This window comes from Prionailurus bengalensis, chromosome B3 (genome assembly GCF_016509475.1).
Source record: "Prionailurus bengalensis isolate Pbe53 chromosome B3, Fcat_Pben_1.1_paternal_pri, whole genome shotgun sequence".
NCBI classification, from domain to species: Eukaryota; Metazoa; Chordata; class Mammalia; order Carnivora; family Felidae; genus Prionailurus; species Prionailurus bengalensis.
Window position 1 is genome coordinate 36522291 of NC_057355.1, and position 21596 is coordinate 36543886.

At 42.6% G+C, this 21596-nt stretch overlaps 1 protein-coding gene across 1 annotated transcript in view; it reads right to left on the reverse strand.

Annotated features, from left to right (window-relative positions):
- Positions 1–10559, reverse strand: part of GLCE (glucuronic acid epimerase) — a 116539-nt gene extending 105980 nt beyond the window's left edge. The window contains exon 1 of the mRNA XM_043554043.1: positions 10355–10559. The gene's annotated coding sequence lies outside the window, so the exon portion shown is untranslated. The remainder of the gene's footprint in view (positions 1–10354) is intronic.
- Between the last annotated feature and the right edge of the window lie 11037 nt (positions 10560–21596).

A 21596-nucleotide genomic window follows, 5' to 3' on the forward strand; every position in this document is an offset into this window, starting at 1 on the left:
GACTAAAAATTTTTATTCCTATCCTAAGAAAATAAGTATGGAGAACAACTATGCGAAGATTTTCTTCAATGTTAGCAGCAGAGGAAAAATTTTTCAATAATTAGGAATGGTTAAATCACTACACATTCATTCAATAGAACATTGTGCTATTAAAATTTAGGTTTTGAAATAATTTTACCAAATAGGAAATTCTTCATGATATAATGCTTGGTGGGGAATAAACAGCACATTATGAATAAATAATCATCGGAAGAGGAAAAAAGAATGTATAACATAACGTTAGTAATGCTTATATTTGGGCTGAGCTTACATTTTTGTCTTTTGTATTTCTCCAAGTTTTTAAAATGAGTACCTAGAACTTATAAAATCAGGAGGAAAATATAATATTAACCTACAAAACATAAACACATACCTTTATTCTTAAATTTATAATATTGCAAAACTAATGTAGTATTTATTTTTGTTTTTTTAAGTTTATTTATTTACTTTGAAAGAGATGGGTAGGGAAAGAGGCAGAGAGAGAGAGAGAAGAGAGAGAGAATCCCAAGCAGGCAACATGTTGTCAGCGCAAGCCCAATGTGGGGCTCAATGTCACGAATTGTGAAACCATGACCTGAGCTGAAATCAAGAGTCAGATGCTTAACCGACCCAGCCACCCAGGAATCCCAAACTGATATAGTATTTAAGCAGTTGAAATTAAAAAAAAAAAAAAAAAAAAAAAAAAAAAAAAAGTAGTTGAAACAAATTAAGTCAAAACCTTCTAATTAATAACATTTAGGGAAACCAATAAAGAGTAACTCAAATTACTGTGTATCTTAAGATCATTCCTACCATACAATAAGCACTACCATTCAATACAATAAGCACTAGCAGCTAGCTCATTTTTAAATCAATACAATTAAAAAATAAAAGAAGGGGCGGCTGGCTCAGTCGGTTAAGAGTCCGACTTCAGCTCAGGTCATGATCTCACAGTCTGTGAGTTCCAGCCCTGTGTCAGGCTCTGTGCTGACAGCTCAGAGCCTGGAGCCTGCTTTGGATTCTGTGTCTCCCTCTCTCTGCCCCTCCCCTGCTCATGCTCTGTCTCTGTCTCAAAAATAAATAAAAACATTTAAAAAATTTCTTTAAATAATAATAAAATAAAAAGAAAAGAAAACATCAGACTATAATATGGTACACAATATGGACAAAAATTAAATCCCATCAAACAGGATTAATAATGTAATTATGAGTTAAATTATAATGATAGTTATTAGGATAAATAATATCCCTGAAAGAAAGAACTCCTTAAACAAATATATAACATCTAAACTAATATATATTACCAGGGGCACCTGGGTGGCTCAGTCGGTTGAGCGTCCGGCTTCGGCTCAGGTTGTGATCTCATGGTGAGTTCGAGCCCCGCATCGGGCTCTGTGCTGACAGCTTGGGGCCTGGAGCCTGTTTCGAATTCTGTGTCTCCCTCTCTCTCTGCTCCTCCCCTGCTCACACTCTGTCTCTCTCTCAAAAATAAATAAAGATTTAAAAATTTTTAAAAATAAAAAATAAAAAAATAGACTAATAAATATAACCAAACTTTTCCTTTAAATAAGCAGAGTCTGCTAGTGGGAAAAGTAGTTATTGATGAATAAATTACTATTTCTCAGACATTAATCTGTACAGTTGCAAATGTAGATGGAGTATATCCCTAAAGATTATATCCACCACTACTGACCACTTAACTCACAAGTTCACTATTACTCTTAGCACTCTTCATTGGGGTACCACTGCCTTAAGCCCAAATTCCTTACATTGGTTGTAAGACTCATGGGATGGTCCTTGCTTTCACTCCCCACTCCTTTCTTCTCACCTTCTTTCTACATCTTAACCCAGCAGTTTGCAAGAAAGTATGATCCTTGAACCAGCAACACTTCCATCACCTTAGTCTTTCAAGTCAGCTTAGAAATCACTTCAAAAGAAAACTGTAAACTTTTCCAGAATTAGAAAAATATTCCTCCAGATCTCTTCTATTATTGTAGGAGCTCTTATTTGCATTATTCACCAACTAAAGCCACTTCTAGAATTATTTAAGGCCATCAAAGAAAGCCTTTGCTTGACATACCCCAAAACATAACTAACACATGACAAAAATAAAAAACAGACTCAGAGCTTTTTTACCCATGTTATGAACGCATTAGCAAAGTTGATTTCAAAGCATACAGAATATTAAAGAAATATACAGAAGAACCAAATGTCAGAAAAAATGACTTGTTGTTGAAAAATTATAGAAAAATAGCCAACCAGTTCTGAAATTCACATCTTGAAATTAATTAATTTGAATGGTCTCTTTCCTGCACATATTTCTTCTCCCATTTTCTGGAGGAGGAAGAGCAAGTAATAAGGAATATGGCTTAGAAAAAAAAAGGCAAACCCAGATGAAAGAGAAATGTGTAAAGCCTGGATAAAGCTATGTTTTATGTCAGATATAAGAAACAAGCGTGGACCAGAAACAGTTCTCCAATATTTTTAATAAGTTCGAGATAATCTCACAGTACATGATTAGTTAATAATTTATCTTCAATCATTTAATGACCATCTAACATGTGCTAAAAACCATGGGGGATTAAGAATTATGTGTATGTCTCTCTATATATGGAGATAAGTAACTCCTAGTTATTTAGCCAAGAACTTAACCATTATGTCCACCAAAAGACAGGTACAAAGTTGTTCACAGCAGCTTTGTTCCTAAGAGCTAAAAACTGGAAATGGCCCAAATGCATCAAAAGAATAGAAAAAAAATATATGTACTCAAACAACAGAATACTACACTGCAATGAAAAAGAATGAGCTACTGTTAAAAAAAAAAGCATGGATGAATCTCACAGACATAATGCTGAGCAAAGGAAACCAGGTTGATTCAATTTGTATGAAGTTCAGGAATAAACAAAACTAATCTATTATGAAAGAAGTCTGAATAATGGTTACTGTTGGGAAATACTGACTAAGAGAGAACATGAGGAAGGCTTCTAAGGTCCTAGAAGTGTTCTATATCCTGATCTGGCTGGTGACTACATGTTTACACATGTAGAAGTTCATTAAGTTATTTAGAATTTCTGTACTGTGTATGATTTTCTTGAAGTCCCATACATTTTTTTTAGAAAACGGAAGAGAAAAATTCTCCTTCCTCTCTGCCAGCCAGGAAAGAGGAACAAAGGAAGGAGAAGAAGTTAAATCAAATAATTTTCAAATTCCTGCTTTAAAGTTCAATTATCTTATTTACTGAATAAAAATTTGAGCACCTACTTAGTAACAGGTACTGTTCTGGGTGCTAGGGAGATAGCACTGAATAAAATGAGTAAAACTCCCTGCCCTCATGGATCTTATAGTATACTAGGGGTAGAAAGACAATAAAAATATAGAGTATGCTGGATAACAGAAGGAAGAAAACAAAGAAACAAAGCAGGGAAGAGAAATAGGAAGAGAGTGTAGAAAGGATGCTGTGATTTTAAACAAGGTGGCCAATAAAGGCCTCACAGAAGGGGCGATATTTTAACTAAGACTTGAAGGAAGGGAAAGAGACACGGATGTGTGGAAGAACGTGTTTCAGGCCTCCTGAAACAGAGAGAAGTCCACCATGACCGCAGGGAAGTAAGCAAAGGTAAGATTAGAAAACAAAACAAAGCAAAACAATGAGAGTTTAATGAAGAGTTTGACTCCACCTCCTCATTTAAAGATTAACTTAGGGGCACCAGGGTGGCTCAGTCAGTTAAGAGTCTGACTTCGGCCCAGGTCGTGATCCTACGCTTCATGGGTTTGAGCCCCACGTCGGGCCCTGTGCTGACAGCACGGAGCCTGGAGCCTGCTTCGGATTCTGTGTCTCCCTCTCTCTCTGCCGCTCCCCTGCTTGCACTCTGTCTCTCGGTCTCCCCAAAATAAGCAAATATTAAAAATAATAATAAAAAAAACAGGGAGTTTGTTTTAAAAAAATAAAGATTAACTTAAATCGGGGCACCTGGCTGGCTCAGTGGGTAGAACATGCGACTCTTGATTTCAGCTCAGGTCATGATCTCAGAGTTTGTTAAGAGCGCGGAGTCAGGCTCTGCTCTGACAACGCAGGGCCTGCCTGGATGCTCTCTCCCTCACTCTCTGCCCCTCTCCCACACACAGGCACTCCCTCTCTCAAAATAAATAAACACTAAATAATAAATTTCTTTAAAAGATTGACTTAAGTCAAAGCTTTTTTACACAGAAATTTCTGTAACTGCTAGCCCAATCCACCCTGATATCTTCTGAGCTCCTACAGCTGTATCGCTCATGACATCTTTACATACTACCTTGCAATCAAATACATACTGTCTCCCACTCCCAAATAAACCAAGCCTCTTTAGGGCAGTGACTAGATTTTTTGCTTTTTTTCTATCTCTACGGTTGCCCTATGGATGGCACTTAAATGGTTACTGGTAAGGCTGACACCAATAACAACTTCATCAGGCACAAAGTTAGTAAACTGAGGATAGATTTTCAAAAAGATGAAAGAGGGAGGACAGAAGCAAAGACTAGGGAACTACGTGAGTAAAGGCACCAAGGCATCTCCATGCGTCATGATCCAAAGTCCGGATTTTCTCTGAGCCGTGTCCTTAAGACTCTGAGATCCTCGACATCACTTTTTCTAAAAGCCACTCCAGGCTTTTATTCTTGGGGGGAGGAGGGAAGAGGCACCTGGTATTCCTTTCAAGTAATGGTTTTTTTAACACCTATGTGTACAACTAGCTTAACAAAGAAAATCTTAACCAATTAGCTGCATGATCTTGAGCAAGTCATTCAACTACTCTTGCCTGTGTCAATTCCCTCATATGCTACACGAAGGGTTGGATTAAATGATCTCTTAAGTCCAAACAATCTCAAATTCTCTACTTTAGCTTTTGTGAAAAAACTGAATGAATAAACATTACAACCTACTTCTTCAATTTATAAAATGAATAAAATATCTATGAATAATTTTAATACACTAAATAAGCAGTCACATTTCAAAAAGCAGTATAGGATTTGGAAAAGCATAGAACTTGGAGTACAACGGACCTGCATCTAGTTACAGCATGCTGTTTAGTAGATAATGACCCTGAGCAAGTATTAAATCTTCTGCGAATAAACAGACAATATAAAGACACACATGCATTGACAACAATCATGTCCCATACAGAAAGCAGCCAGGTAGGTAAAAAATACCTACCACATCACTGATACCAAGATCTGAAATACCCAAACTAGTTTATAACTTTCTTACCAATTTTAGTTATAGGGATTAGTGGTTGCCTCAAAATCTGCAAGTTTAACAGAGTAACCCTTAACTCCTATAGTGCTGGGAATCTCACTTCTTAAATATGAGGATAAGAACTACAGATCTAATATCAGTTTGTGGTCACAGGGTAAGAGAATAAGATAATTTAAAAAGCCCCAAATTTTAGAAAAATAGGACAAGACTTAGATTTGGGCTTAACTCGGACATTATGAAAATGGTCAATCTTGGCACAGATAGTTCAAACCTGTAACGAGAGCCAACTGTGCAAAATAAGCAATAGAGGTTCAAAAAGTAGTAAGACAAATATAAACTTGGCTTCGAGTCCGGAGGACCCAGCAACAGACATAAATAATTACAGCATACCAGTGAACATAAGAGAATGAATGAACAAGACACAGAGAGTGCATAACTCAGTGAGGTAAGAAAGAGGGACAACCAGAGGACACAGAAGACTTAAAAAGCAGATAGTGCTTAAGTTGTACCTTGAAAAAGCAGCAGACTTTGTCAGCAAGACAGGAGAAAGAAAGGCATTCTAAACAGCGGGGAGAATATATGAGAGGGCTCTGAGTCAGGAAACAGTATGACTCTTTCAGCGAACTGACTGGATTCGTACAGTTGGAGCTTCAGATTTTCGGCAGGGGAAATGCAGGAAATGAGCCAGATGGTGAAGGGCCTAGTAATGATAAAGAGTTAGAACTAAATGTGTATTGTAGGTAAAGGAGAGTATGGATTTTAAGAAAGAAGCATTGAACAGACTTGCATTTTATTTTTTTTTTAATTTTTTTTTTTAAGTTTATTCATTTTTGAGACAGAGAGAGACAGAGCATGAATGGGGGAAGGTCAGAGAGAGAGGGAGACACAGAATCCGAAACAGGCTCCAGGCTCTGAGCTGTCAGCACAGAGCCCGACCCGGAGCTCGAACTCACGAGCCGTGAGATCATGACCTGAGCCAAAGTCAGGCGCTCAACTGACTGAGCCACCCAGGCACCCCAAACAGATTTGCATTTTAGAAGTCACCTTGGCAGGAGCGTAAAGAATAGATTAAAGGGGGGCAACCACTAGAGACATCATTCTACACCCTAAGTTAAATAAGTACATTACCTTATCACATAGATACTCTATTAGAGAACCAGAAATCAGAAATAAAAATAATAATGCTTTAACAGATAAATCTAAAGTATTAAAAAAAATCATTTACCTTCATGAATGTATATTCTGAAATTAAATATGTCCTATATATCTTAAAAAGAAAGAAGTTTCTAAAATTAGGTATCATATGTAAAAATACATGGATCTAGATGTATCCTGAGAACCAGCTACTCTTTAAGGCACCCATTCCTTTTTGTACACAAAATACTGCTGACGGGCAACATCAAAACTAATGCACAAGAATCATTAGAATTGGAGTTTGCACTGATTATTGACAGGGACTTCTCTGTAATTTTATATATATGGAAACTAAGGCCGTAAGAGACTAAGAAATTACCCAAGGCCATATGGTTAATAGCACAGTGAAGATTGGAATTCATATCTTACGATTTCCTTTCTAAAAACTGCTTTAGTGTATCACATTTATCATTCCAGAATCTTGAACGATAACCCATTATAGTAATAATGAAATATAAATAGTAATTATAGTAATAATGAACCATAAAACTATTTTTGTTTCATATGCCTCAGAAGAGAAACAAATCTATTAGATGTGTCCATAGGTCGGACAAAAGAAATCTCTTCCTGAAGTCTGTGCCACAATAAGAACACCTCCATCCACAGAAACACAAAGTATTCTCGTCTAAGGAGTTTATAAAAACTTCCCTTCTCAAACTTGGAAATAGTTAAATTTTAAAATAGAAAGGCCTTAATTTGTTTTATTTTAAGTGTATTTATTTGAGAGAGAAAGAGAGAGAGGCAGGAAGGAGCAAAACGAGGGAGGGAGAGAGAATCCCAAGCAGGCTTGGAGCTGTCAGCACAGAGCCCGATGTGGGGCTGGAACTCAGGAACCATGAGACCATGACCAGAGCTGAAATTCAGAGTTGGGTGTTTAACTGACTGGCGCCCCTAATTTATTTTTATATAATTAAACATCTAACATCTTTAACATGTGTTAACGTTTTATTTGGAGCTCAGTACTCTTCTTATTCTGTTGTGCTCCCCATCCCCTATAATTTTAGATCCTTGAAATAGATTTTTTCCTTCACTAGTACACGCAATGGGAGTGGCAACACTGACAAAATGCCTTATAAATACTGTACCTTTCACAAATTTGCATAGTGACCAAAAGATTTTAATTTTTAGACTTCTTTAGTTTCCACTTGTTATGTCCACTCATTGAAACAGATTCAAATAATACAAAAGTATAAAATTAACAGCTCTCTTCCAGGACTCTGCAATGCTCTCTTATTAAAGAATGCCCCAAAGGGGCACCTGGGTGGCTCAGTAGGTTAAAGGTCTTGACTGAAGGTCTTGACTCTTGATTTTGGCTAAGGTCATGATCTCACAGTTCATGAGTTCGGGCCCTACAACGGGCTCTGTGCAGTCAGCACATACTGGGATTCTCTCTCTCTCTCTCTCTCTCTCAAAAATAAATAAACATTTAAAAAAAGAATCCCTCCCCCAATACTTAGAAGTTTGATATGTATCCTTACAGACTTTTTTATGCTTATATAACAAAAGGTACTAATCCTCAGAGTCAATATATATTTAACACCCAAACTCTACTGATCATTATTCCATCTTTAATAATTCAGAAGATAGATCATTACCTTACTTGGTTCCTGGTTATGACAACAGACATCAATCATATTACTCAGGGGTTATTTTAAAAAGTGAGCTGAACCCCAATGTTTCTTCATTATCAGCATCTTAATTATTTTATGTATTCATTTTATTTGCTGTCTTTCTCTCGCTCAACATAGGTTATATGTGAGCTGGAAATCACTGTACCTCCAATGTTGTGACACCTAGCAGATAATCAAAGATTTTGTTGACTAATATGTTTACTTAGAAATCATGAAAGCTGCTTTTTATTTCAAAGTTACTGAAATTTGCTTAATTTATCATTTGTCTTTCAAAACTAATGAGGGGAAAAAATGGTCTGCTTAGGGTTTTTTAGCTATAGTTCCACCCAAATATCTGCTCAATTGATCAGTTTCGATAGCCATAAAAGTCAATCGGGCATTTTGGTTTGAATTATAACTAAAGCAAAAAACAAAACAAAACTCTTACACTCTTCAAAGAGTTAAATATTTGCTACGTAGGAGTCCCTCCTTTTTAAAAAATGATTGCAAAACTCAAGGATTAAGTACACTGTCCCTAACCTTTCTGGTTCTAAGATCAAAAAGAAATGTCAATCTAAAAAAACTGACACTAAGAAAAAGGCTAAGGCAGGCAAAATTCTTTGCTTTGGCAAAGTCAAATTTGTCTGTTTACCCAAAGTTACAAAATTACTGTGAATATGGACTCCACTGCCTGCCACATCAGGCTTCATTTACAGGCCTCTGTGATAAAGTAGCTATCTAACCTGAAGAAATGTCAAGCAAATGCAGACTTTCCAAGCGATCCATTTTTTTAAAAAACCCCATACACATACATACAGGCCATTTTATCTGAATTTCACCTAAGACTGGGCTGGTTACCAAGCACTCTCCATTAGAGTCAAGACTAACTAACTCAAGCTTCACAATAAAACTGTTAAAGCAGGATTCTCTAAAAGAGCTGTTAGCTTACAGGTCTCAAATGACGCAGAGCTCTAGCTCTGGGACCTCAAATTCAATACATTACTTGGAGACCAAACTTAAAAGCTATCCCTCTCCACGAACGTTTTTCAAAGGACAGAGAGAAGCCGGAACACACTTCCCAGCACTACTTGATTCTGCCTAGCACTCAGGCAAGACTTCAGGACAGATCTAATATTGCAGGATCAGCAAAGCAGACTATCTAGGAAAGTGAAGCCAAAACCACACAGCCTATCTTCAGCGTCTGGCACGCTCCACCTGAGGACACTCGCCTCCTGAAGAACCTAGAGTCTATACCCACCTAAGGCGCTGCCACGCTCACGCTCCCGGAGCAGCAAGACCGAGCACGCCCCCACAGGGATCCCGGGGCAGAGAAAAGCAAACTGCGGAACAAACCCACGATTTCTCCAACTAAGAAACGACACGCATCAATCTTCCCACTGGGCGCTGAGTAAATCTCATCTAGGAAAGAGACCTGGTCCAGGATGCTGGCCAGCCACAGACTGTCTAGCGGGGCTGGCTCGGGACGCCACTAGAGCCCCCGAGCCCACCCAAGCGCCTGCTGAGCCGCGCCCTCCATCCGAGATCACCCGGAGACCCGATAACTCGCCCGGTCGCCCCCGAAAAGACTGGAGACCATGCCAAGTTACCGCCCCCCTCTGGGCAAAACAGAAACCCCAGAAAAGACGCCGGGCTCCGCCGAACACCCTTCCGCCCCCAGCAGCCCACCAAGGCTGCCCGACCCCTGCAGGACGCAGATACATCGCCCTCTCGCCGGGAGGCCCGGATAAACAGAACCCCCTCCCCGGAACCCTAATACGCTGCTTCTCCACCCAGGGATGCGAAACAGTCCCGCTCAAAGGACCCCCGAAGACCCCAATGATCTGCCCCTTCAGAGACCTAGGACCTGCTAAACTGAATCCTCTGCCCCCAAAGAGCCTGAGACCGCGGTAAGAGGACTCCCCCCCCCCCCATGTTCCGGAACCCCGCTACACCACCTCGAGGAACCCCCAGGACCCTGATAAATCTCCCTGGACCCTGAGGCGGGACCCTGTGCGCCGCCACCCACCCCCACCCCAAAGTGGAAAGAGCCCCAAGATCCCCAATAAACCGCCTCGCCCCAGGAGCCCCGGCAGCCGCCACACCGCCCTGGGGCGCCCGCACCCGGGTCCCACCCCGCCGCCTCCTGCCCCCCGCGCTCCCGAGCTCCACCAAGCCTCGCGCCCACCAGGCAGCGCCGCGCAGCCCGCGGAGCCGCCCCCGTCTGGAGCCAGCCCGCTCCGGCTGCTCCGAGTCCCCGCTCCCCGACCGCTCCGCAGCCGAGACGCGCTCCGGGCTTCCTTACCTGGGAGCGCCGGAGGGCGAGCGGACCGAGAAGCCCTGAGGAAGAGAAGGCGGCGGCAGGGAAGGGGCGGCCCAGGCCTGCGGCTGCCGCAGCTCTAACCTCTCCGCGAGGAAGCGCTTGTGTGAGGAGAGCCCTCCCGCTTCGCGCGCAGCCGGGAGACCAAGCCACAGCCGTGCCCGCCGCTCTTCCCGCGAGATCCCAGCCACGGCTAGGGGCGGCCGCGGCGGCTCGAGTGACAGCCCGGAGAGCCTGTCGGCGGCGGCGTAGCAGGCGGGACTCGGAGCCCGTTGCGACCAATTGTAAAATAGAAAAGGTGATTCGTCCCGCCCACCGCTTCTCCCCTCCCCCGCCCCTCGCAATTAACTAGGGGCAAAAGTAACAGTGACCTCAAATAGTCACAGGCGGTGGCAGATCGCCGGAGGGCACTTTGGGTGGCGAAGCTGGGCCTGTGTCTGGTCCTGCTCAGCCTCCGTAGACGCACCTGGTTTGGGGAAGAAGCAGGTCTGCACACCCGTGTAGGCGTAGAAGCCGTTACCCTTGGTTACAGCGCGGCCCCAAGTGCGCAGAAGGTTCACACCTTCCCGGTTGAAGGCGCACCCTCCTGGGGTTACTGTAATCCCCCTTCCCCCCATCTCGCCTCTCTTCCCTCTCAACCTCAAACAGGGCGCCATTGTTGAGATGCTCGTGTTTTCTAAACCCCAAGTTGGGACATCTGGTCTGACAAAGGACTCTTCTGATTCGATCATTTATTTCTACTTTGAGCCTTCTAGAAGAGTAAAAAGTGTATCTCACTTGAGTCCCAGTATAACAAAATCCAAAATTACATGAAAAGTTGTATCACTGTAGACCCCAGTGTCTGTACAGACAGGGCACTGAATAAATGAATGAATGGAGAATGTGATATTTGAATATTTGAAGTCTGGCCCAGCCCCAGAAAATTCAAGCTATTTTAGCCTTTTCTTTACAATGACAGCCAATCTCTTCACCCATAAGTCCGGCCAATCACTCCATTATTATGCGTGTCCTGTCGCCTTCATTCATCTTCTTGCCCTCCTTCCCTTACCCACAGCAAGAAGTGCCCTTTCTCCTCATCAAGGTTAACCCCTGCACCTGTGCACTGGATCTCAGCCATTCCCAGATTTTGTTGAATCATCTAACCTTTCGTTCCCCATTATTAATTTTCCCCTCTAATCTAGCTCTTTTCTCCTACAAACACACTCGGTATCCTCCAACATTTGAACAGAACAAAACCACCCTACCTCCTCCACCCTCTGAAGGTACCCTATCTCTTCTAAGAATCACATTTCTTGAGAGACATCAAAGTATGTTTGCTGTCTCCACTTTCTCATCTCTTATTTTTCCCACTACAATGTTGTTTTTCACACCACACCATCTGCTGTTCTCTCAACGGTCACAAAAGACCTCTTTCCCGGGGCGCCTGGGTGGCGCAGTCGGTTAAGCGTCCGACTTCAGCCAGGTCACGATCTCGCGGTCCGGGAGTTCGAGCCCCGCGTCAGGCTCTGGGCTGATGGCTCAGAGCCTGGAGCCTGTTTCCGATTCTGTGTCTCTCTCTCTCTCTCTCTCTGCCCCTCCCCCGTTCATGCTGTGTCTCTCTCTGTCCCAAAAATAAATAAACGTTGGAAAAAAAACCAAAAAAACAAAAAAAAAACCTCTTTCCTAATGGGCAAATGTTCTATTTGGGGCACCTTTCTCAATGGCCTCTTTGAAGCTTTTGATAATGGTGGCCATCTCCTCCTTTGGTGCCTAACTATATTCTTCTGATTCCCTAGTTACTCCTCTGACTTTTTTTTTTTTCCTTTGGGGGTGAGGGGCATGTCCCCTCTCTTGGTCTGAAAAATGTCTATGTATTGGTGTTTCCTTGTCCATATCTTGTCCATAATAAGAAAAAATGGCCATTCGTAGTTGTACACTTTGAATGCCAGTAAGTGGCTCAAATAAACGCAGTTAGAAAAGGCCAGTGGGAAAAGACATGACTATGTGACTATGAGGCTGGGTCTTAAAACAGTAGCTTGGCCGGGCACCTGGCTGGCTCAGTTGGTGGACCATCCAGCTCAGGTCATGATCTCACAGTTCTTGAGATCGAACCCCGCCTCTGGCTCTGAGATGACAGTGCAGAGCCTACTTGAGATTCTCTCTTTCCCTCTCTCTCTGCCCCTCCCCCATCTCAAAATAAATAAACATTACCAAAAAAAAAGAAAGAAAGAAAGAAAGAAAGAAAGAAAGAAAGAAAAGAAAAAGGCCTTCTAAACCAGGCCAAGCTGATTTAACTTGATTTTGTATTAAATGGGGAGCCAGAACCAATCCTAAAATTTGTAGGGTCCACAAAAAGTCTACATTTAGAGACCCACATATTAAATGAATCAATATGTAAAAATTATAAAACAAACTAACAAACTGTGAAGTTAAAAAATATATATATATGTCTGGGCACCTGGGTGGCTCAGTCGGTTGAGCATCCGACTTTGGCTCAGGTCATGATCTCGCAGTTGACGAGTTTGAGCCCCGCTATTGGGTTCTGTGCTGACAGCTTAGAGCCTGGAGCCTGCTTCTGATTCTGTGTCTCCCTCTCTCTCTCTCTGCCTCTCCCCCGCTCATGCTCTGTGTCTGTCTCAAAAAAAAAAAATATATATATATATTTAACATTAACATATATATAAACATATATAATATATAAATATATATTTTATATAAAAGTATATATTATATATTTATATTTTAATGTATTTATGTATTTAATATATTAATATATATTAAATAGATAGATAGATAGATATCCTTTCACCTTGAAAATATACTTCCAATACAACTTGGAAGACCAGGTTTGAACTTAGAATTCTGGGACTTCTCAGAGCTCCCTACTAGAACAGAGACAGCTGGTGTCCACACAGCAGCCTTCCCTACTTCACGTCCCACGGCCAGTTAGGCCCCACACTCCATGGGCACTCCAGCCCACATGTCCACTTTTTCCTCTACAAAACTGTCATTTCTTGGCCACTCCACAGGTCCAGGAGTATATATCAGAAGATCTAGGGGAGAAGCCCAAGATCTAGGGGAGAAGGCAGGGACTTTTGGCTTCTGGTTTTACCTGGAGAAACGGAGAAATATCTGAAGAGGTGAAACCAGCTCCAAAGGGACACATTCCTTTGGCTCAGAGGACTCCTGCTCAGCATGCAGGGATGCAGCTGGAGAAGGACCAGAGCAGAGTCCCTTCTGGCAGACCCTTCCCACCTGTGCCTAAAGGAGGTACCAGGAGAGCCGCTGAATTTCTTCAGGAGGCTAATGACATATATATTAGGTCCGTACCTTGAAGTATAAATCTGTGTGTTTTCTATGTTTCCTAGTGCCTCTTCTCTGGCTTATTTTAATGGCAGGAATATTCTGGAAAGAAAACTCTTCTCGGCTCTCTTGCCACGTGGCATCTTCTCCCTAGTGCCCAGTTTCATAAATTATACTATCGTATGACTCCCTTATCAATTAGTGTATCAGAAACTTGGGTTTCTTCTCTAAACGTGAGAAAAGATAAAAGCAGTGAAACACCCTTAGCCTGGACTGCAGCTTGGAATACTTACATTTGACTTCTAAATTCAAATGCTTTGGGGCTCTTGAAGAGGCCCTATGCGAAGGATACACGGTCAGGATGAGAACTGAAAAGGCACTAAGCCACGGCGGACAGGGGCACCCCTCTCACCATCTGTCTCCATGGCACGATGCTTCACTCTGTGGCCTGACAGTCACGCTCTGCCTCTCAACCTCTCCATCTGGTCCCAAGTGCTCCCTTCCTCATAGTGTACACTTAAGAGCTGCCAAGGAGCCAGAGCCACCATGGTCTCTGTTTTTGAGATCCAAGCCTAGAATTCTGCCCGTGACTCCTCACATCTCTTGGTGGTACTGCGGGTGATTCCAGCCGAGCTCTGGCGCTTGCTTGATCCCAGGACTGGAGTCTGTTCACAGCAACCCTCTTACCATCTGTGGCTGGTCTTTGCCAACCAGCAGTAGAACAGAACCAGCTAGCTTCTCACTCAGCTCTTACCATCTGCTGCCTGTATCTGACCTGTGATTAGTCCAGGTGAGTGCAACCAAACACTCCCGTCCCTGTTCAGAACCCGCCCTTCCTGGTGTCCCACTCTCTGAGTGCCCTGGGAAAAGCTACCTCCTGGCCACTGCATATTCATGGGGCGTAGAAGACAGCATTGTTTGCGAAGCTGGAAGAAGAAATCTGGCTTTCTCAGACCCAACCCCCACTCCATGAAGCTTTTGGGGGAGCACCTATATGGTTAGGTTGGAGGCTGAAATTTACATAAATTACCCCAAGAATAAAGGAGCCATATTTATCTGTTTCTTGGCTGACCATGTACTAAACCTCTGAGTTTGGTTTGTTTTTTGCAGACACTCAGTCACAAAGGGGGAAAATCAAGAAAGTTGTAGTGATTTTAAAATATGTCTACAGGGGTGCCTGGGTGGCTCAGTCAGTGAAATGTCCAACTCCATCTCGACTCAGGTCATGATCTCACAGTTCGTGAAATCGAGTCCCATGCTGGGCTCTGCTCTTCCCCCACTCACACTTGTAGGCAGGTGCACTCTCTCTCAAAATAAACTTAAAATGTACATATACACATATATATACATACATATATGTATGTATATATATATAAAATTAAATTAAATATGTCTACAAATTCTTTGATACACATCCCTTCAAGAGATGGAGCTCAATTCCCCTCCCCCTGTGTATGAGCTAGACCTAATGATTAACTCCTAACAAAGAAAATATGGTAGAAGAGCCTGGGTGGCTCAGTTGTTAAGTGTTGGACTTCAGCTCAGGTCATGATCTCATGGTTCGTGGGTTCAAGCCCCATGTCAGGCTCTGTGCTGACAACTCAGCCTAGAGCCTGCTTCGGATTCTGTGTCTCCCTCTTTCTCTGCCCACCACCCCCCCCCCCCACCCCAAGCTAGCACTCTGTCTCTCTCTCTCAAAAATAAATAAGCATTGAAAATATGGCAGACATGATGGTGTATGACTTCTGAGACTAGGTTGTAAGAGGCATTGAAGCTTCTTCTGTGGTCTCTCTCTTTAATTGCTCACTCTGGAGGAAGCCAGCTGCCGTGCCATAAGGACATTCAAGCAGAGGCTAACATGGCAAGAAACTGAGGCCACCAACCAACAGCTATGCGAGTAAGCCATTTTGGAAACCCCAGTCCCAGTTAAGCCTTCAGATGCCTGCCACCCCAGCCAACACCTTGATATAACCTCATGAGAGACTCTCAGCCAGAACCACCTAGATTCCATACAGAAACTGTGTGAGAGAATACATGTCTGTTGCTTTAAGCTAGTTCATTTTTTGACACCATTTGTTACGCAGCAATAGATAGCTAATACAAGAGTGTTAGAGTTGTTTGGTCTTCTCCAATTCCCAGACAAACATCTAAAAACTCACCTCCTGCCATTCATCAGGCACTAACATTACCTAAGAAGCAAAGAACAGTGAATTTGTAGCTATACTTGCTACATCTACAACCCAAGTGGTGCTGATCCAAACGAAAGTGGAAGAAACCATTTCTTGGTGGGAACAAAGATTCCAGCGCCTTCAGACTATTTAGAGCATCACGGCAATTAGTGATAGCAACTGCGGTGCCATTTGGAGGCAGTTGATAGGAGGCCTTGAACAGTAGAGAAACTTTTCACTCTCAAAAGCTTGGAGTGTTTTACAAACATACTACTGTTATCCAGTCTTATGGGAAAGTATACGTTTCCATGAAAACAGGGGGGGGAGGGAGGGACCTCAAACATCCTCTTGCCCATCCATACTAACTGAGTATGAAGAGCTGAAAATTCCATCTATCAGGGCCCTGTCAAAATTAAATTGACATCCTGACACCATTAAGCGCCCGTGTGAAAGTAGAGTGTGTTTGACAGCAAGAAGATTGAAATTCTCTCTGAATGAAAAAACTGTGTTTCTGGAGTCTTAACGTTGTGAATTAAGATTCAGTGGGAGAGCAATTTCCCTATTAAAAAAATGAGGAAAAGCCATAGAAAAAGGAGACCAGTTAGCCAAATTACATACACTGCCTGTCTAAATTCGTTTTACATGTGTAAGAACGCTATAGATGGGCCATACATACAAAGAGTCGAGTAATTTACAAGTTGAGGGAGAACTTACAGCCAAGATGATATATCTGAGATGCATCCGCATCTCCATGATCCAAATGACCGTGACACAGATGTGGTGCTTTTCCATTTTCTTTAGCAGTGAGGGCAAAAATTAAGCCTTCAAACAAGATCCCAGAAAGACTGACTTCTTGGCCCTTCTCTCAACCCCTCACCATCAAATTTTTAAAACCAGCCAATACTCAAAGAGGTTAGAGTGGGAGAGAGCCAAAGCATAAGAGACTCTTAAAAACTGAGAACAAACTGAGGGTTGATGGGGGGTGGGAGGGAGGGGGGGGTGGGTGATGGGTATTGAGGAGGGCACCTTTTGGGATGAGCACTGGGTGTTGTATGGAAACCAATTTGACAATAAACTTCATATATTGAAAAAAATAAAAAAAAAAGAAAAGAAAAGAAAAAGAAAAAGAAAGGAAACAAACCAGCCAATACTTCATTGAATAGCTACTAAGTGCAAGGCATTGTAAAGATGCAAAGTATAAGCCATAGTTCCTGCCATTAAACAGAAAATGTCATATGGACTAGATGCGAATCAGAAATATATAGCGCCTTGCATGTGGTAAGTTCTCAACCGCTAGCAGATAAGTTGATTAAAAAAAAGTATCCAGGCAGCCACTCTTGGTGACCTAGCCGATGGCAAGGACCTCACCCCTTCCTTCCTTCCTTCTAACAAAACCTCGCTTTTGTTCAGCAATGTGCTCAGCCCCAGGAATGAAACATGTTTGGGCTAATCCAACCTCAGCTATTCCACTCCCCTTTGCCAGATATTCATTTTCCCTGCCTCCTTGCCAAGTGATCCAAATTTCTTGGATGGCCTCTAAGGAAGCTTTCCTGTCTCTGGAAAAGCCCTTTCTCCAACTGCTCCCTTCTTCCTTCTGCTCGGAATACTAGCATTGAGTTGTGGTGGTTGGGACTCTGGCAACCATCTGATGACCATGGGGAAATAAATAAATGAATAGGGTAGACAAAAAGAGCAACAGAAATTTGGAACCAGGAGAGTCCACTCACATTTGGAGAGTTGGAATGGATCTGGGCTGTTTTTGCCTGCCTGGCACCCATCCTTCCTTCTTCTGGTAACCGTATCTCATTGTTCCTTTGGGGAGCCACCCAACTGTCATTCTTCACGCCCGCAGGGCTGACCCCACCCATGGGTCCCAGGAGTAGACATATGACCCAGACCTGGTTAATCAGAGCATCATAGCCGTAGGCTTTCAGGATGGGCATGAGACCCATCCTTCTCTGGGACTTTTGTTAGAACTTTTAAGAAAGATAAGTTTGTTTTCCCGGAGGTTGTTAAGATGATAGGATGTGAGCCCCAGAAATAGGGGCTACCATGTGAACCTTAGGTTCATCCACTCCACCCAACTCTGAATGAAATCAACAGGTTAGAAGAATCAACACAATCAGAAGAGATAAAGGTCACTAATGATATTTTATGTAAAGTCATACTTATAGTCTATCATGGACTTATTGATCAGGTAAACTAATATATATATGTATATACGTATATATACGTATGTACACATATATATGTATATATACGTATATACGTATATATGTATATACATGTATATATATGTACATATATACATGTATATATGTACATATATATACACGTGTCTATATATACATATATATACACATATGTCTATATATACACGTGTATATATTCACATGTGTATATATAGACACGTGTATATATATACGTATATATATACACGTGTATATATACGTATATATAGTACATATGCAGAATATGCATAAAATAATATATATAAATAAATATATGAATTATAAATAAACATAAATAAATATATAAATATATTTTTATACTTATGAATCTATAAATTTATATATATATATATTTACTTAAACCAGTTTGGGGTTTGCCTCACTATTTGCAACTGTAAGTGTCCTAATACAGGTGGCTCGGGACTATTATACAGGGAAAGTGGGATATGAGCTGTACTATCAGGATGGATAGAAGTTTGATAACAGAAGAAGGGGAGCTTCTGGATGGAGCAAATAATGTAAACCAAAGCTTAGAGTCAGTGAGGAAAATTGTCTGCTGGAACAAACAATTCGCTTTAGAAAGCAAGCTGACACAGAAATATAGGTCAGAATCAGATTACAGACAGGCCTGAAGGCCAGGCCAAGTCTGAGCTTTATTGTGTAGCCAGTTCTACTTCAGAGGCTTAAGTAGAAGAGTGATCTGGTCAAACCAGTCTTTGGGGAAGACTAATCCAGGAGGATCTCACAGGCTGGACTGAAGTGCGGAGAGCCCAGGTATGAGACAACCTGGGCAGAATCCAAGGACAGAGTCTGCCCAAGATGAGATGACCTCAATAGTAAGTGACCACCCAGCAGAACAGAACGAATCGGTTTTTTATTGCCAAATAGTAAAGGAACTCTTCTTGATGGAGATTTGACTTAGAGACAGAGTCCTTACGATTGGTCATGCATACATTCCACAGACATTTACTATGAGCCCAGCGCTCTGCCAGGTGCTTGGAACATAATAATAGATAGCTGTGAACACTAGTCAATGAGGTATACTTCCATGAAACAACCAAACACAATCACGACAGGTGCTCTGAAAATTATTGGGTGCTGTGAGATCATGTATCAGGGCACCTAATCCCAGTCGTATTAGGTTCTTAGGAGTCAGGGAAGGCTTCCTAGAGGAAGCAACACTTAAAAAGAGACCTACAGCAGGAGTAGGAGTTAGCATGGTGGAAGGGATTGACAAGTAGAACACTTCAAGCAAAAGCATGCTAAGCACGCTGAGGGATTTCTACCAAAGATCTGATGAAGTTCCAATGTAGTTTTCCTCCAAGGTGTAGAAAGAGCCTAAAGAGTTGAGCAGGAGGCTTTACTATGCAGGGTCTTACGTGCTGTGAAAAGGATTTGGAGCTTTATCCTGAGAGCCGAGTTAGCATGTTTTTCTGAGATCAGTCAATTCCGTTCTCTGACTTGATCATAAAAAGGGGCCAAGGAAAGGACCAACCCCATGCATTTTCCAAGTGGGTGGTCACTAGACACAGTGGGGGGGAGGTGTGGGAGAGGATGGGGGGGGAAGACTCTAAGGTTTTGCAGAAGGTCTTCTACTTTGCAAGTATCTCCCCTGCTTGCAAACTGATGTTGAAAGTTTCATGAACAGGCAACCATTTGATACAACAAGGAAAGATCAAATGTCAAATGCTAATTCCTCCAGGAAGAGAAGCACATTTGCCCGAACGTGCAAACGACTGATAGCTGAACTTCCCTGGGGATGGTTTTTGAGGTCAAAGAGAGGGAGAGGACAGGAGGAAGGAAAGCAGGAAGCAGAAAAGTCACAGAGAGGGGAGACAGATACAAAAAAGAAACACTGGAGGCATCAGAGAGAATGCCTAGTACACGCTCAACAAGTGTTTGCAGGAAGAAATGGAAGAAAGGAAGAAATAAACTTCATAATTCTACCAAGGCTTGGCATCTATTTCAGGCAAGCATGTTGGCTCTTTTCTCCCTGAGTCCACACATGTGATGCATTCGAAAGACCGGGGGGAAAGGAAAGGAGACAAGAGAGACATATCTATTCTCTAGAAGTCCAGAAGCATGCGCGGAGCATGGCTTGTGATCCAGCTCATTCCTGGGACCAGAAGCTTAGAGTATGGCTTTGCCTTCCAATGAGGAGGACATCCAACTTTTCCCCAGAAAGGCCGGGTGCCTGGGGAATGGGCTGGGACCGAGCCCTGTGAGCCAAGCAAGCAGATAACCGTGACAGACATTGCATTTCCATGCCTGCGAGCTGGAGACCCAGCACCTGCACTGTGGCAAGTCTACATCTAAGGTCCCACTTGCAGAAGCCATTGCCTTTCTTCTGACGTTTCTTTTTCTTTTTTTTTAATGTTTTTTTTTAACGTTTATTTATTTTTGAGACAGAGAGAGAGACAGAGCATGAACGGGGGAGGAGCAGAGAGAGAGGGAGACACAGAATCGGAAGCAGGCTCCAGGCCCTGAGCCATCAGCCCAGAGCCCGACGCGGGGCTGGAACTCACGGACCGCGAGATCGTGAGATCGCGACCTGAGCTGAAGTCGGACGCTCAACCAACTGAGCCACCCAGGCGCCCCTCTTCTGACGTTTCTTTAGTAGCACCTGTTCATTAGCAACCCCTAGAGGATTTCTTTAAGTATTTGATATTGAATCATTGTTACTGACCAAGAATCATCCACACCTATAGACACGTTTCCCACGTATGTTGGGGCAGAAGAGTCTGAGACAAACTGTTTTTCGGTAATTAAGGATGGTTTCTTTCTTCCTTTTCATGCGATACAAAAGAGGAACCTCCGACTTTCCTTGTTCACATTTCCACTAAAGGTATATTTTCGCCATATTCTTATAAGCCTCTGCTGTCAGAATAAAAATCCTTCTGGAAGAGCTTAGTAAATGCACCATGTTAATGGTAACTTGACCTTTCACTGATTTCAAATTAACCAACAGGGAAACAGTAAGTTGCCTTAATTAAAGCATTATCTTCATTAAAGATTATTAGATGGGTGAGAAAAGGCTCCCTGAAAACCAGCCATGTGCTCTGTGGTGGTAACAACCCGGCACCTTGAAGGTAGCCTGATTGAAAAGTTGTGCTGCGGAGCCAGAGCCAGGATACGGAGTTAAGACTATGCGGCTATGACCTGCTGAGGGGAAGGGCAGCCGTGGGGGCCCAGGTCAAGAGCGAGTGGGAAATGAGAGAGCAGGGTAGCAAGCACCTGTTACTTATAAGGCAGCTAGGGTGAAGGCCACTAAGTTTTCACAGGCTCAACTCCCCGGGAGCAGAGCAGAGCAGAGTGAAGCAGGAGGGCAGGAATCTGCCAAGGAAACTTGGGGGAGGAATCCTAAGCTCTGGTTCCTAACTAAATATCAAGACTCTGGGTATGAGCAGGGTTGTCATACTGTGAAATGCCTCAGCAGCAACTCAAAATAGCTGTTTTTCCATCACAAAGGTCCAGAATTGAATTTGGTGATTGGATATCTCTGCAAAATACGAACCATGTTAACAATGATTCCTTCTCCCCAGTGTG